This window comes from Triturus cristatus, chromosome 3_2 (assembly GCF_964204655.1).
Source record: "Triturus cristatus chromosome 3_2, aTriCri1.1, whole genome shotgun sequence".
Lineage (NCBI taxonomy): Eukaryota > Metazoa > Chordata > Amphibia > Caudata > Salamandridae > Triturus > Triturus cristatus.
The window spans coordinates 798,660,574-798,675,858 of record NC_140584.1 but is presented as its reverse complement, the minus strand read 5'-3'; the positions used below and the strand labels follow the sequence as shown (position 1 = coordinate 798,675,858).

General features: G+C 46.0%; 1 protein-coding gene and 1 long non-coding RNA gene across 2 annotated transcripts in view; one reads left to right on the top strand and one right to left on the bottom strand.

Annotated features, from left to right (window-relative positions):
- Window positions 1-15,285, top strand: part of PARD3B (par-3 family cell polarity regulator beta) — a 2,086,630-nt gene that overhangs the window by 953,519 nt on the left and 1,117,826 nt on the right. The window lies entirely within an intron of this gene.
- Window positions 1-15,285, bottom strand: part of LOC146858171 (uncharacterized) — a 167,419-nt gene that overhangs the window by 10,767 nt on the left and 141,367 nt on the right. The window lies entirely within an intron of this gene.

The following is a 15,285-nucleotide window of genomic DNA, read 5'->3' as shown; positions in this document are numbered from 1 at the left end:
TGTTGGTAGTGCAATGCATATATACAAGAGTGAGAATATGTACAAGTATATACAAATTGAAAAATGGTTAGAACAACAAAGAGAACAATATCTCTGGTCATTTGGCAGGACAGCTCAATAATATACACCAAGAGATTTGTTAGGACTGAACAATGTATTGTCGTCGACGTTTCGACCCTGACAATGCGTTAATAGAATGTCATGGCGGGTCTTCTTCAGGACAGAGAGGGAAAGACAGCCCAGATAGTGGGAATTATTCCTTGGAGTCCCTCGCTGAGTGGGGGCTGCCAGAAAGATCTGAACTTAATTAAGTAATGTGCAATACCTGTGCCCAGGGACTGTAAATTAAATGCTACTAGTGGGCTGTGAGAAGTTGGCCTGGCATATGCTGTCCACTAGTTATAGGGGACTCCTTGCACCAGTCCAATTCGACTCTTAAGGTGATAGGTTAAAAGACAACCTTTAAAGAAAGCTATCCTAGTGGTAGCTGTGGAGAGCAGCCTTCAGGCTAAGTCTTGAAGGAGTGTTAAGCTTATTGTTTTACCATAGATAACCTCTTGAATAACCAAATGAAAGAGTAGTCCACACAGGTATATATATAAAATATATGTATTTAGTCTGAGAATAATCCCACTAGTCTCTTTATGAAACTGGAGGTAAAGATACAATTCAAACAAGCATTGATAGTTACAATAAATAGCACTGGAATCATAGGGCCCCAGGGGGAGACCAAACCATATATCAAAAAAGTGGTATAAGAACCACGACAATTCTACAGACAGTGCCTAGGGCACTTGGGGTCGCTGGCCCCTTAAGAAACCACTCAAGGTAGTGAGGAAGGGGGCCCACGGGAGACGCGTGCAGTGGTATAAACTACTGTCGGGATCTCTATTACACCCTATGGAGAATGTCGCGGTTGGAATTTGCAAGAATTAAAACACTTCTAGCAGGAGTTCAAGTTCAGCAGCTTAGAGTTAAGCTCTTGGAGGGGCCCACACCCACGACAGTACCGAGGTAACACTGTTACCTGCCCCAGGGAAGCCGGGTGCATAGGTCGTTTTCGATGTCGGGTCGCGATCTCGTTTTCAATGGAAAAAGGTGAAGAACTGCTGCCGGCGTGAAGCGTTGTCGATGTCGTGCAGATTGAAGATGTAGATCTTGAAGGTAAGGACCTGAAAGCAGAGGGGACAGTGTCTGGGTCACGGCACAGTGACCAGGGGGCTCAGGAGAAAGAACCCTTCAATGTCGGGTGCTTCCAGGTGAAAGATGGGTAGCTTGGGTCGGCAGCCACGGGGTCCAGGAGGCTTCAAGGAAGGCCAGCTTCTGGAGGGCGACTGTCCCACAAAGGATGAAGGCCGCTGTGGTGTTAGTGTCCGGATTGGATCCACTAAGCCTTTGCAACCGCAACCCACGCAAGGATAATAAAACAGCTACGGTGCAGACCCACGAGGTCTGACCAAGGTCTCCAGCGAGGAGACTGTAGAGCAGGCCTGGAGCAACCTGGGGAGCCCTTTAAAGTGAAGATTGACCTCCGCTAGGGCCCAACAGTCGAGAGACAAGGGACCGCGGGAGGCAGCAATTTGGCGTGCGTAAAGATGTGCCCACGGGTTGCCGGAGCGGGCTAGGGTGTCGATCTTTGGCACAGATGATGTTGAGAGGTTGGCTCAATAATTGGCCAAAGCACAACTTCCCCACTGGTCGGGGTTGTGTGCTGTGCAAGAGGTGGCCGGTGTCCTGGGGTATTGGGGATCTCAGCACCCACGGGGTCCACGGTGCGGAGCTTTGCTGTGCACACTCAATGGCTTCTGGGATGCTTGGAAAACCACCTCAATTTAGGCAGAAGTCTTCGTTGTCCGTAGGAGCAGCGGAGTTCCAACCGGGTCACTTGCAGTGTTTCAGGTGCCTGCCAAGCAGGGGGGTAACTCCTTTACCCCAAGGGAGATTTCTTCATTCAGCTGTGTGGCAGCAAGTCGAAGGCTCAAGTCTGTGAAGTCCAAAAGTAATCTGAGGCTCTGGGGACCCTGCACCCACCTTTATCCAAGGATTAGGGGAGTGTCTAAATCAGAGCCCACCAATGAGAATTCAGGCGGGAAAGGGTGGCTACACCCTCTCCCCTTTGTGTGTTTTTCCGCCTGGGCAGGGGACAGGATGCCCCTGAACCGGTTTGAGGCGGTGTATGCAGAAGTAGGCACTGGAGAAGCCTACGTGCAAGTCTGAAAGACATCCTATGGTGCACCCACCCAGTTTCAAACCACATAGTCTGTCTGGGGAGGTGGGAGCACCTCCCTGCAACAAGATCACTATTGTCCAGCTGCCATGGCTGGAGTTCCGCCCAGCAATAGGCAGACAGAGTCGTGTGGGTGGCGGGTAGCATCCATTTGTACTACGTGTGCACTTTTAAATTGGTGTCTAAAATTTGCCGCTTTTACCATATCGCCCCTCTAGCAGGGGGGAATCATGCCCTCACTCCCATGGTTGGATTGGGGGTATGATTCCTACATGTTTGACACCAAACACGACATGGTTCTGTGCAGCCACTCTCAAGTTATGACGCTATCGCGATTACTTATAATGCGGTTAAGAGTATATGGTATGGCTGCACTACAAACAACCCAGCAATAGTTTTACGAAGGTTGCAGAGGGGCCCTACTCAGGTAGGGGTTCCCCCTCACACATCTCAGCACCCTGCCTTGTAGGATTAGCAAGGCCTGCCTTAGGGGTGACCTATGAGGATATATGTGTTGTATTAAGTGGGATACAGGATACCTATATCCCTGTAAGGGGTGCAAGCACCACATTACCCAGACTACAGTAGTGGTCTGGTGGTGTCAGTTTGTATAGCTGTCCCAGGGGTGGCACAATAAGTGCTGCAGCCCCTGGTAGGCCTCGGAGGGACCCATGCCCTGGGTACCTAGAGTACCATCTACAAGGGGCTGATAGGGTGTCCTCAGTATCCAATTGGTATGCACCTAGGGTACTCACATCAGTTTAGAGAGGAAGCAGATAGGCTGGGGTCCTGGATAGCAGGGCCACAGCCTGGCTAGAGTCAGAAAACAGTCAAAACATCAGCAAAAAGTTGGGGGCAACTATGCAGTCGATGCCACTCTCCTACATGGGCTTGCAGCACTGATTGTGCAACCCACTTAAGTAGTCCTTTAAGCATGTCTCAGACCTGCCATTACAGAGCCAATGTGCAGTTTTAAACTACCATGTGGACCTAGCAAGTAAACCTCTTGCCAGGCCTTAACCTTCTTTTTTAATACACGTCTCCCCTAGGGTAGGCTCTGGACAGCCCAGAGGGCAGCATGCAAGGTATTTAAAAAGCAGGACATGTACTTTTAAGTTCTACATGTCCTGGTAGTGAAAAACTCTTAAATTCATTTGACACTACTGCATGGCCTATTTCATCCATAAAATAACATTGGGATTAACTTATTACCTTCTATAAGTGTAATTTCCAAATGGGAAGTGTTAGACCTGGCACCATTGGCGTGGGTCTCCCATCCATTTTTCGCTGTTGCCTCATGTGTTTTTGCTGGTTATAGATGCTTTGGGCACTGTGCCACTGCTGTTCAGTGCCACAGTGCAAGTGCTCCCTATAGTAAATTGATATATGGATTAGTGACTCCATGATTGGCTTGATTGGTTTACTTGTCAGACCCTAGTACAGTGCACTGCGTGTGCCCAGGGCTTGTAACCAATGCTGCTGGTGGGCTTGCAGCACTGATTGTGCCACCCACCGGAGCAGCTTAAAGTGTCTCAGGTCTGCCACTGCAGAGCCTGTGTGCAGTCTGGTACTGCCACGCTGACTGGGCAAGTGCACCCACTTGCCAGACCCAAAAACCTTCCCTTTTATACATATTAGTCACCCCTATGGGAGGCCCAAGGGCAGGATGCATTGTAGGTAAAAGGTAGGACATGCCCTGGTGTGTGTGGCATGTCCTAATAGTGAATTACAGCCATTTTCGTTTTTCACTATTGCAAGGCTACCTGTTCTCCATAGGCCAGAATGGGCAGTTTGGTTATTACATTTTATGATCCTGAATGGCTCAGGGAACATGGTAGAAATTCGAGTTTAATATGTCTGAACTCAGAATGATAAAATACATCGTTTAGTGAAGTTGGTTTTAACATTCTGTGTTTGAAAATGCCACTTTTAGAAAGTAGGCATTTTCTTGTCTAACCATCCAATCCTGCTTCTGCTTAGGTTGTGTATTCCTTGTCTGGAGTTTGAGTGACACGGCTGGGGAATTCCAGGAGACAGGGTGAGTTGGCCCAGTGGTGAATAGAGAGATCTGCATCTAGATGGGAGGGAGGAGCTGCACCTGGGACCTCAAAAGGGCTGTGCCTTCCCTCCACAATGGTGGCTCCACCTCCTGTGGTGTGTCTGATGTCCCTGCCCTGCACTGTGAAAGGAAAGAAGGAGACATGTCAACAAAGTGCTACAGGACTGACCAGAACTGGTTTGGACTAAGCAAAGGCCTCTCTGCCTTCAGAGAACAAAGGGAAAAGGAATATAAATATTGGGACCCAGACCCAAGCACTTTAGATCACTTCTGGGAATCAAGACGTACCTTTGCTGAGGAGAAGAACCAGGAAGCTGAAGGAGGAGACTTCCCCTGTGCTGTTTGTTTGGGGGTTGGCCTGCAGTGGTTGCTTAATTGCCAAAGAGAGGAGAAAAGGACTGAGTGTGCTTTCTATCAACTTGAAGAAGAATCTCCAAGGGCTTGAACTAGAGCTTGCCTCCTGCCTGAAGTCTCAGGGATACAAGACTTCACCAACCAGCTCCCCCCCTGAATTCCCTTGCTGGAAACTGAAGTGCCTGCTGTTGTGCTGGGCCTTCTGAGAGAACGTGTCGCTGGGAGCTGGAAGCGCGACGCAACAACGAGAGGCGTGTCGCCGCCGCAGCCGCTGTCATCGCATCGCCGAGGAAGCGAGCCGCCGCTATCATCATCGCATCGCCGAAGCGCGGTGCATCGCCGGTGAAGCGGGACGCTGCCACAGAGGTCATCGTCGCATCACCGGAGAAGCGCATCGCAGGGCTTGTCGTGGCTCCAAAGATCATCGAGTCGCCGCACGGCCATCGGGCGTGTCGCATCACACCAACGTTGTTGCATCGCAACCAAGACGCCATTTTGTGGCATCGCACCGGAGAAGAGTATCGCATCGAGGTGCCAGCGTGTCGCATCGCACCGGAGAGCAGTAAGAAACCGACGCATCAACTCCCCACACAGTAAGGAAGTGAGCATCAACTCCCCTGCGCAGCAGTAAGGAACCAACGCATCCACTCCCTTGCGTGTAAGGAACCGACGCATCACCTTCCCTGCAACCGTTTTGTTTCCTTTGCGCTACGCATCTAAGGTACATTGAGAGTAAAGTGTTGCATTTACAACTTGAGAGAACTGAGCTATTTCATAACATTTAAGAGACTATTTTTGAGTACAGTATTGTGGATTTTTGTCGTCTGGTCTTGTGTTAAGTCTATATAAAAATAGTTATTTTTATAATACAACCTGTGTGGTGTCCATTTGTAGTGTTGTCACTGTATTACTGTGTGTGGTCACAAATGCTTTACACAATGCCTCTGAGATAAGCCTGCCTGCTCGTGCCAAGCTACCAAGAGGGTGAGCAGGGGTTATTTAAGGATTGTAGCCCCTTACCCTGACTAGACGGAAGGGTCCCTATTTGTCAAAGGTACCTACCTATGCCAACTAGAGACCCCCAAATCTAACAGGAAGATATAATTGATTCATGTTTGGTGTCTCTGGAGTCCAAATTTAAAATCCTAATTCATGGTGAAGTCCAATTTTAAATGACAATTCTGAAAATGCCACTTTGAGAAAGTTGATTACAACCAATGGGGGCAGCCCTGTCACCCAAACCTGGGGCTTATAAACAATATAAGAGGTGTACAGTATTTCGGATTCTTAGTTAAATACAAATATTATTGACTTTAAATGATTCATATGAATGATTGAAGAAATAATGAAAGTGTACACTTAAGAAATGTATCATTTTTTTTTTCTATGATGGAAAATGTTTTTGTACAAATACACGGTAATACAAAAAGTGCTCCTAGAATTACACAGACATATGTCAATAACAAAGACAAACTTTTGTGTAAACATAAATAGTAATGGTGGCAAAAGAAGGAAAAATTGGATACAGAAGAGGAACCAAACTATCCATGTATTCAATAACCTCCCCGTCTTTCCTCTGGCCACGCATAACTGTGTTTGACTCACTGAGCAGCCATTGCGTCCCATGTTGCCCGAGTTTTTCTTCAACCTCATTTGAAAGATTAACAGCAGTTGCTCCTTATGTGTTTTTGTCCTGATGATGACCCGTTAAATCACTATGGTCAAAACGCCGGCGACGACTTCCTTGGCAAAGAATCAGAGGAAATATATCAATTCCAAACATTCCTTGACCTCCGGTGACGGCAAGAAAGAATGAGTGAACTCCTCTTCGTGGTAGTAAGATTTCTTTTTATTTCTCTCTTTTGCCTGCCATGACGCGTTTCGGGCCGGTACAATGGCCTTGATCACGACTTCCTTGGCAAATAATCAGCGGAAATATATATATGTGTATATATATATATATATATATATAAAATTCACTTTAAAAACCATAGGTTTCACACATGTTATAGTTAGCTGGACATTTCACTCGTAAAAAACCAATGAAATTCCCCCGTTATAGTTAGGGCAGGCAACTATAACTCACGCGACCGCAATCCTCTGCTGATGACGTCAGATATTACATCACTGTATTTAGACACTTATTTACCCATGTCTTCTTCCATTAATCTTTAGCTATACATATATTACAAATATTTATTTTTCATAAAGACACATATGTCATCAGTGATGTAATATCTGACGTCATCAGCAGAGGATTGCAGTCGCGTGAGTTATAGTTGCCTGCACTAACTATAACGGGGGAATTTCATTGGTTTTTTACGAGTGAAATGTCCAGCTAACTATAACATGTGTGAAACCTATGGTTTTTTAAGTGAATTTGCAAGGTTTTTTAAATGCTAATTCGTAACTATAACGTGTGAAACCTATGGTTTTTTCAGTGAATTTGTACGGTTTTTTAAATTCTAAGTTATTTATTTATTACTTTTTTTTTCATGTTTTTCACCGTGCGCGCACCGTGAATGTTTTTTTTTTTTTAAATCGCGAGGTGCGCGCGTATAGATATTGATATGCTTTTAAATGCTATTTTCTCAGGAACTACTGAACAGATTTTCACCAGACCTGCAAAAGGCACTTCCTTGACCTTATGGCTACCTCTCTTCCAAATTTCACGTAATTCTGTTCAGCCGTTCGGGCTGTAGCTGCGACTAAAGGTCCTATGGAAAAATGCATGGGGAAAACGCGTTTTGGGACCCCCCCTTTTTCTCGGCCCCGCTTGACGAATCACCCCGAGACTTTCAGGGTAGGAGCTGAGTGGAGCGCCCCATTAGTTTTGAGGATTCGTCAACCGGCGCCAAAGTTATTCAAAATAGAATTTTGAGATTTCCTATGGAAACTAGGTTGTAACCAGTGCTTAATTTGTGCCGGTGCTTTCCGGTGCTTAGCACCGGCACTTAATTATCAGGGCCGGGTCTATGCATCTGCTGCACACGTCCACAGTGATGTTTTTTTAAATTTACCTTTACTGTACTTGGTGCAGCCACAGGCCAGCAGCGTGATTTTCACGTATCCCGCCGAGTCAGTGTCATGGCGTTTAGTGTTGCGACTCACTTCTTAAACACTTAGCCTGCAGCCCTGCCCAAGTCCAGGAGAATAGTCAAATTAATAATAAATATATATATGTCATGGCGGCCGCGGGCCGACGCGGCCCTTCTTCGTTCAGTCAGTGCAGTGTTGACTGTTTTGCCTCTTGCCAGTGGGCGGGCTGCGGAACACCCACACACACACACACACACACACACTGATTTATTTGGGCGGGCCATGCTGGAGGTTCTGAAGGGGTAGTGGCTGTGCGCGCGGTAGCATGCGCAGATTTGTTTCACTTTGCCACCAGTTTCCACGCCCCAGCATAACTACTGCAGCTCCCCATGAGTCATCGTCGACGTTGTCAGCCTGGCCCGACCTGACCGGACCGACGACGACGTAAAGGGCAGAGCTGGGCAGCCGCCCTGTGCAGGCATCGATCAACTGGCAGCCAGTAGTACTACAATACTGACGGTCTGGTAGCAAGTGGGCAGCACCAGGCCGCCGCGGCCTAATCAATCGAACTAATTAAAGGAAAGGCACAAGGCAGTGCAGTGCAGCCAGTGTGTGTCCCTGCCTGCCGGCCGGCCCACCACGAGAGACGGTAAGTGGATTCCTCAATGTTTTCAATACAAACTTTATTTACGTAAGTGTATGTGTGCATTCTCGAACTCTCCGTAGCACTTCATGATTATGTGCAGCAACGCCGTTGCACCACGTTTACTGCACATCTCTAAACTTCATACACCTCACCCCACACTTCTCTGGTAAGACAACCTATGTCTAACAAGCGCGGCCTGACCTTGCCAGGAGTTGGAAGCCCTATGTACATACTACAATGCAATACAATACACACACCCAAGCACTCATGTATGCACACACAAGCACAAACATACACTCACACAGTCATGAAAACCCATACACAAACATGCTTTCACACATGTGCAAGCATGATGCACACATACGCACTCACGGTCACAGGCACATAAGCACACACACACAGGCACTCAGTAATGCACTTACTCTGCCATTTTATCAAATTTGCAGGGACCATCAGCAAGACAGGGGCCCCTTTGATTGACTGCACAAAAGGGGTTTCCAGGGACTTCGCAGCCACTGCGGCCCTAGGATCTGAGTTTACACATTCATGCCAGAGAGGCCTAACTGTGCCAGGCTCGCTGGAAAGCAGGGTGGAAGAGAAACAAAGCACGAATGCCGGAAACAAAGGGGGGGAAAAAACCATGTTATTAAAGGGGTCTACAAAGTGCAGCACCTTAGTCCAACTCCAGCTCAAGGTGCGGCTTAGTGCAAAATGCTGGACTGCACCGTTCGAAAGAGGGTGTTAAAGAGACTGTCAAGTGTACAGAAAAACACTGTTCTCTTTATCGAGTCCTGCATCTTTATATTAATAATTACTATTTGTAAAGCGTGAGCATATCAGCCCTTAATGTTTCAAGGTGCTGACGGTTGCCGGGGAGATTAAGTGAGCTATTGGCCAGTCACATGAAGCTGAGCTGAGCTGCTACAGGGGATCGTCCTGCGAATCCCGCGCTCCTTCTTTCTGTCAATAAGAAATAGTAGGTGTTCTAGAATGCTAGTTTGATGACGTCAGTGCAGGTTTTGCGTTTTGTGATGTCATCTACTGCATGACCGCTGGTTTTTAGCATGTGTTCAGCTGCTTCCGCTAGTTTGAGGGGGCTGGCAGCAGTGGCACAAATTAAGCACTGGTAAGATTAGAAGTTAAGCACTTAAGCAGTGATTGTAAACTAACTAACTTTAGTACTAGTAGCTAAGCGAAGCCAGCTAACTAGGGATGCCATTGATTATTCCAATAATATGCCGCCACAGACCGTGCCAAAACCAACGCTGTTTTTTTTTGGGTAGGGTGATGGACGCAGTGCATGCCTGCCTTTCCCTATGGAACATCGTAATATCCAAATTCCATTGGATAATTGTGGTTGAGGAGGGACTGATGAGTGAGCTGGAGTGGGTGAGGCAGGCTGAGAAAGTTCAAGAGAAACTGTATGCGATATTGTGTATGCGATATTCTGGAGAAAATTAAAAGTGCGTAGCATCATTTTAATCAGGTCACACTTCAACTGAAACTAGCTGAATTTGGCCATAGTCACTGTGGAACCTCGGTGTGCATGTGCTGCCCTGTACTGCCGCTGTATAAAAGCTGCCATCCCCTTTATTGCTGTGTTGCGTGAACCTGGCAGGGGCAGCATTACCGGGAGTAGCTGGGTAGCATGCATGGCAAGCTAAGTTGAACTGTAGACACCTCCACCAACCTACCTGGCCTGCACAGATTAGATCACAAACCGAAGAGCGCAGTGGTGACCTGCTGTGACCAGCCATCATCGTATCATCCTGACCCTCCTCACTGAGCAGAAAAGTGAAGGTGGATGGGCCCTCGGGGGGGAGGGGAGGGGAGGGTTGTGTGTGTGTGTATATGTGTGCTTGCTGATTGTGTGAGACGGGGTGGTTATGTGTGTATCTTACATGTTATAAAACAGCAAATAAAAAATAACTTCAAACACTGTGTGCTGATAAGCGGTGCATTCACATCTGACTTCTATGCTATTTGGTACCCATGTTCCTACACTCTATATGTATGCAAATACGATCTTGTGACTGAAGGACAAGTGTAACATATTCAAGCACACAAAAAGCCCGCTTTACCTCAAGCTACAAGGTGTGAGTGGGCGTCCCTTTGTGAAATGCCCGTTAACACTCATCGGCTGTCCTGCATTGATTTGATCTGCAGGCACCCCGCTTACTGATAATTGCTGAAATTAAAATGGGTGTGTGATGGTGTTGAATGGTGTCTGTGGGTAACACTTGCATTCTTGTGCTAATCTTTCTACCTGTTCACCAATACAGATGAACAATCACTTGAGCAAACACTTCTGTGTATTCCGCACTGGGCTTCAATTCAGAGTGAGAGATAGCAGGAACCCAAGGAATACAAAGGATGGCTGGAAGCACATGGACGAGGAAGGGCATGGTAGCTGATCAGAGAGACAATCCTATTTCAATCGTGCATTCATTTATAAAGGCAATTTAGGAAAGAGAAGGCAATATCCAGCACCATTTATAATTGCATCGCAATAAGGGGTATGGTTATTGGCGCTGGGTTCCAGGGCTGTGTAAGGCCCACTGAAGCTTAATTATATTGTCCTTTTATAAGCCAATCAGGGGATAGACGCCGTTAGGCGGCCTACTTTCCATCTTTGCATTTAGTCCTGTGGCAATCAAGTTACACCACAGATCTCAGTTTGTTCAGTTATTCTACAATGTATTACATCCTTACTTTTACATTTGTAATGCTTTGTTCGAGCAGAAGTGAATTACAAAATGAAAGGGAACCAAAATCCATGGCTATTGGGGCTGTTCAGTGGGTCTGTTATAATAATAGTTTTCATCAACTGTCTTTTCAGTGATTCTGACCCCTAAAAGGCACCAGATATTTTTCATGTCTGAGCATCATTTCAAGTATTTTGTTCACGCGTTTTGTCTTTGACTTTCTGACATAAGTTTTCAGAATAAAATGATTTGCATACAAACCTACATAATTTTCTCCGTAGAGGTAGGTTTATTTTGGCTCGAATATAAAAAGGTTCTAACCTACAATACTGTGATTTTTACCAACAAAACTTCATGGTGGATGGGAGACAGGTCATGCAGCACCTGGATATCTCTAGTGAGTTGCTGCTGGCAAAAGGTAACTAGTTACAAGACTAAGTAAAGAACTGCACGAGAACTTGGTAAATGGAAACTATTTTCTCAAATGGCTGGGGAGCAAAAATCAAAGATGCATTTTTTAGGTGGTATCAATTGCACATATCGACGCAAAAAAACAATTAAACAAGGTAAAACCTGTTTAATATTAAATAGTTTGATGACTCCTTTTTATATCTCAGGATGAAGGCTAGAGGCAGGGAAGGCGCGATGCATGCCCCAGTGTGAGAGTCAGGTCCTGCCTGAGTTCCAGTCTCTGCCCAACAATGCCTGCTTTCTCTGCCTTCCACAATCTAGTCCCTCTCTCCCCACAAGGGCTTGACCTCACTCTCTTCAATCCCTTCATGCCTGGACATTCTTTCCTCAGCAGTCATTGCTCTCTCTCTTCCTCCCAAACCTCTTGCCTACAAACCTTCTGCTCTCAGCCCGTTTCCTGCTTTTGCCCTCATCCCTGTCTCCCCTCAGCAGTGCCTGCTCTATCACTCTCCCTACCCCCACCTGCTTTGTTCTCAGTATTTCCTTCTTTTATACCCTCCCTCTCCTTGGTCCCTCTCTTCTCAGCGCTGCCTTCTTTCTATCCTGCCCCTTCTCCTGATCGCTCTGAAGTTTTACTCTACTTAGTAAAAGAGGGTGTTCCACTATCCCTGGTGAGTGACCACGGTCACAGTCAAATCTTGGTGCAGTGTATGTACAAGATGAAGATTGTATGGCTGTTGTGAGAAATTAGGTTGTTGATTGAAGGGGAGGGTGTGAGCCCTTCTGAAGCAACAGTCACAATCCCTGTCAGGGTGAACCTTAGAAGTTACTAAATTAATCTGTGCTTAACCCTCGGATAGCTTGGCACAAAAGCAGTCAGGATTAGCATAGAGGCAATGTGTAAAGTAGTTATTCAGCTCTCACAAACAGTATTAAAGTGAAAACACAGCATAAGAATAACCCCATACCAATTTAGAAAAATAGACTAAAATGTAATACATTATTTGACACCAAAAATACAAAAATCTAATTGTTAGAACTGCAGATGTGCAATTTTAAAGATTTATGGTAGGTATTTCACCTAAAAGCACAAAGCCCCACTTGCGGTCATCTGGTCGATCTAGACTGGGGGAAAGTCACAAGTTCAGGCTGACCTCTAAGATACAGGGACCGGGATATACCCCAGTATTCTCCTTTCCCCAAGTCGGCACATAAAGCACAGGAATATTTCATGTATTCCCTTTCAGTGCATTAGTGATTTTAGCAAATTTACGCCAAAATTGTGCTTTAAATGCACTTTGTGATTTACTTTTTTTTCAAAATTTACTTGGGTTGCTGGAGGGGAGGAATCTTCTATCAAAACCATGTTGGAGGAAGGCTCGCTGGCTGAAATTCAACTCCGGTATTACATCTGGCTTTCAGCAGTGCCAGTTGTAGAATTTTGGACGGAGCATATACAGATGTGGGTGGAGCCAGTGGGGAAAGTAGGTGGAGGCAGGGGAAGTGGGTGTGGCCTAATAAAAAAATTGGAGCACCTGCACTTAATATTTTACAAATTAAGCACTGGTTGTAACTATAACTATCTACTGGCGACCGCCAGTAGATAATATATATACATATATATATATATATATATATATATATATATATATATATATATATATATATTCACTGAAAAAACCATAGGTTTCACACATGTTATAGTTAGCTGTACATTTTACTGATAAAAAACCAATGAAATTCCCCCGTTATAGTTACTGTAGGCAACTATAACTCACGCGACCGTAATCCTCTGCTGATGCTAATACTGTATTTAGACACTTATTTGCCCATGTCTTCTTCCATTAAATTTTAGCTATACATATATTACAAATATTTTTTTTTCATAAAGACACATATGTCATCAGCAGAGGATTACGGTCGCGTGAGTTATAGTTGCCTACAGTAACTATAACGGGGGAATTTCATTGGTTTTTTATCAGTAAAATGTACAGCTAACTATAACATGTGTGAAACCTATGGTTTTTTCAGTGAATTTGCAAGGTTTTTTAAATCCTAATTCCTAACTATAACGTGTGTGAAACCTATAGTTTTTTCAGTGAATTTGTACGGTTTTTTAAATGCTAACTTACTTTGCGCCATTCGTGGCGTGCGCGCCCACTTAACGCAGTTCGTTCCGTGCGCGCACGGTGCGCTTCGCGCACCGTGCGCGCACAGTGAGCACGCGGTGCGCTTCGCACACCGCGCACCCACTTTACGCAGTTAGTGCCATGCACGCACGGTGGTCACGCGGTGCGCTGCACGCACCGTGTGCCCACATTATGCGAGATGGGCCATGTACGCACGATGCGCTTCGCGCACCGTGCGCACATGGGGGACATATTATGTGCATCGTTGTGAAATGTTTTGTTTATTAATTTCAATTATTTCATAAGCCATGCACAAATGGTGCCCTTCGGGCACCATTTGCACATGGGGTGGGGAGAGTGTGGATACTTTTTTTTTTTTTTTTAATTTTTTACCGTACGCGTACGGTAAGCGTAATCGACGATTTTTCGAAAAAAAAATATATTTTTTTGGCCTGTTTGGGGGCCCGTATATCATTGCTGGGTGATAATTATTTCAATATACTGCCCCTTTACCCATTTTTGGGCTTCATTTATGCTGCCCTACTCAGAGTGCGAGAGAGAAAATGGCGGCCGCCGCTTCCTGGTTTCGGCCGATTCGAATGTTTACTAAGATCTAAGAGCCAATCAGAATCGCGCTCGCGCACGTCACCGTACGCGTAAGCTGGCTCAGATATATATATTGATTTAAAGGCTATTTTCTCAGAATCTACTGAACAGATTTACACCAAACCTACAAAAGGCACTTCCTTGACCTGAGGACTACCTCTCTGCCAAATTTCAAGTAATTCTGTTCAGCCGTTCGGGCTGTAGCTGTGTCTAAAGGTCCTATGGAAAAATGCATGGGAAAAACGCGTTTTGGGACCCCCCTTTTATCTCAGCCCCCGCTTGAAGAAACCCCCCGAGACTTTCAGGGTAGGAGCGGAGCGTAGCGCCCCACCTATTTTGAAAAATTCGCGAGGATTCGTCGACCGGCGCAAAAGTTATTCAAAATAGAATGTTGCGGATTTCCTATGGAAACGTGGTCCTAACTATAACTACCTACTGGCGACCGCCAGTAGGTAATATATATACCTGGATTCCCCGTTGTGTCCCTCCAGTTCTTTGTATGAAGGAACTTCTTTGGCATTATTTGCGCGCTGTGTCCTGGGCGCGCTAGGAGAAGACCCGCCTCGTCAAGTGGAAGGAGTCACAGGGGCAGCTTCGGCATTTTCTTTTCGTCCAAAGGTATTTGGAGTGCTCCATCCCACCGTAACCCTTTCCAGAATCTGTGTCGCTGCAAAGTGCGGTCCGTGACTGCACGGAGGTATTCCGGGACATTGAATCCGTTATTCCAGGCCTGGCTGCATTGGGACTATTACGGCAGAGGCGTCGTGGGGGCCCAGGTGAGGAGCTTAATTTCAGCCACAACATTCAAGCCAGAGCACAGATACCCCGTTTTAACTTTCATCCAGCACCCATGAGGGATAAAGGGAGCCGTTCAAGTGACATTTTCCCAGTTGCCTGTGAGAGGAGCATTCTGGGTACTGCAGTTCGCCGATGTGACTACAGTGTTGCAGTGCCGCTGAACCAGCCCACCTGGATGTGTCATTGATGACGAAACGAGGGGGAGTATTTTAAGTGTTCCGGCAGGATAGTGCCGTGGCAGCAGGCATCTGAGGAAGACATTATGTTGAAACGCGTCATGCCATTGCTGTTTTGAAATTAAACAAACTTAC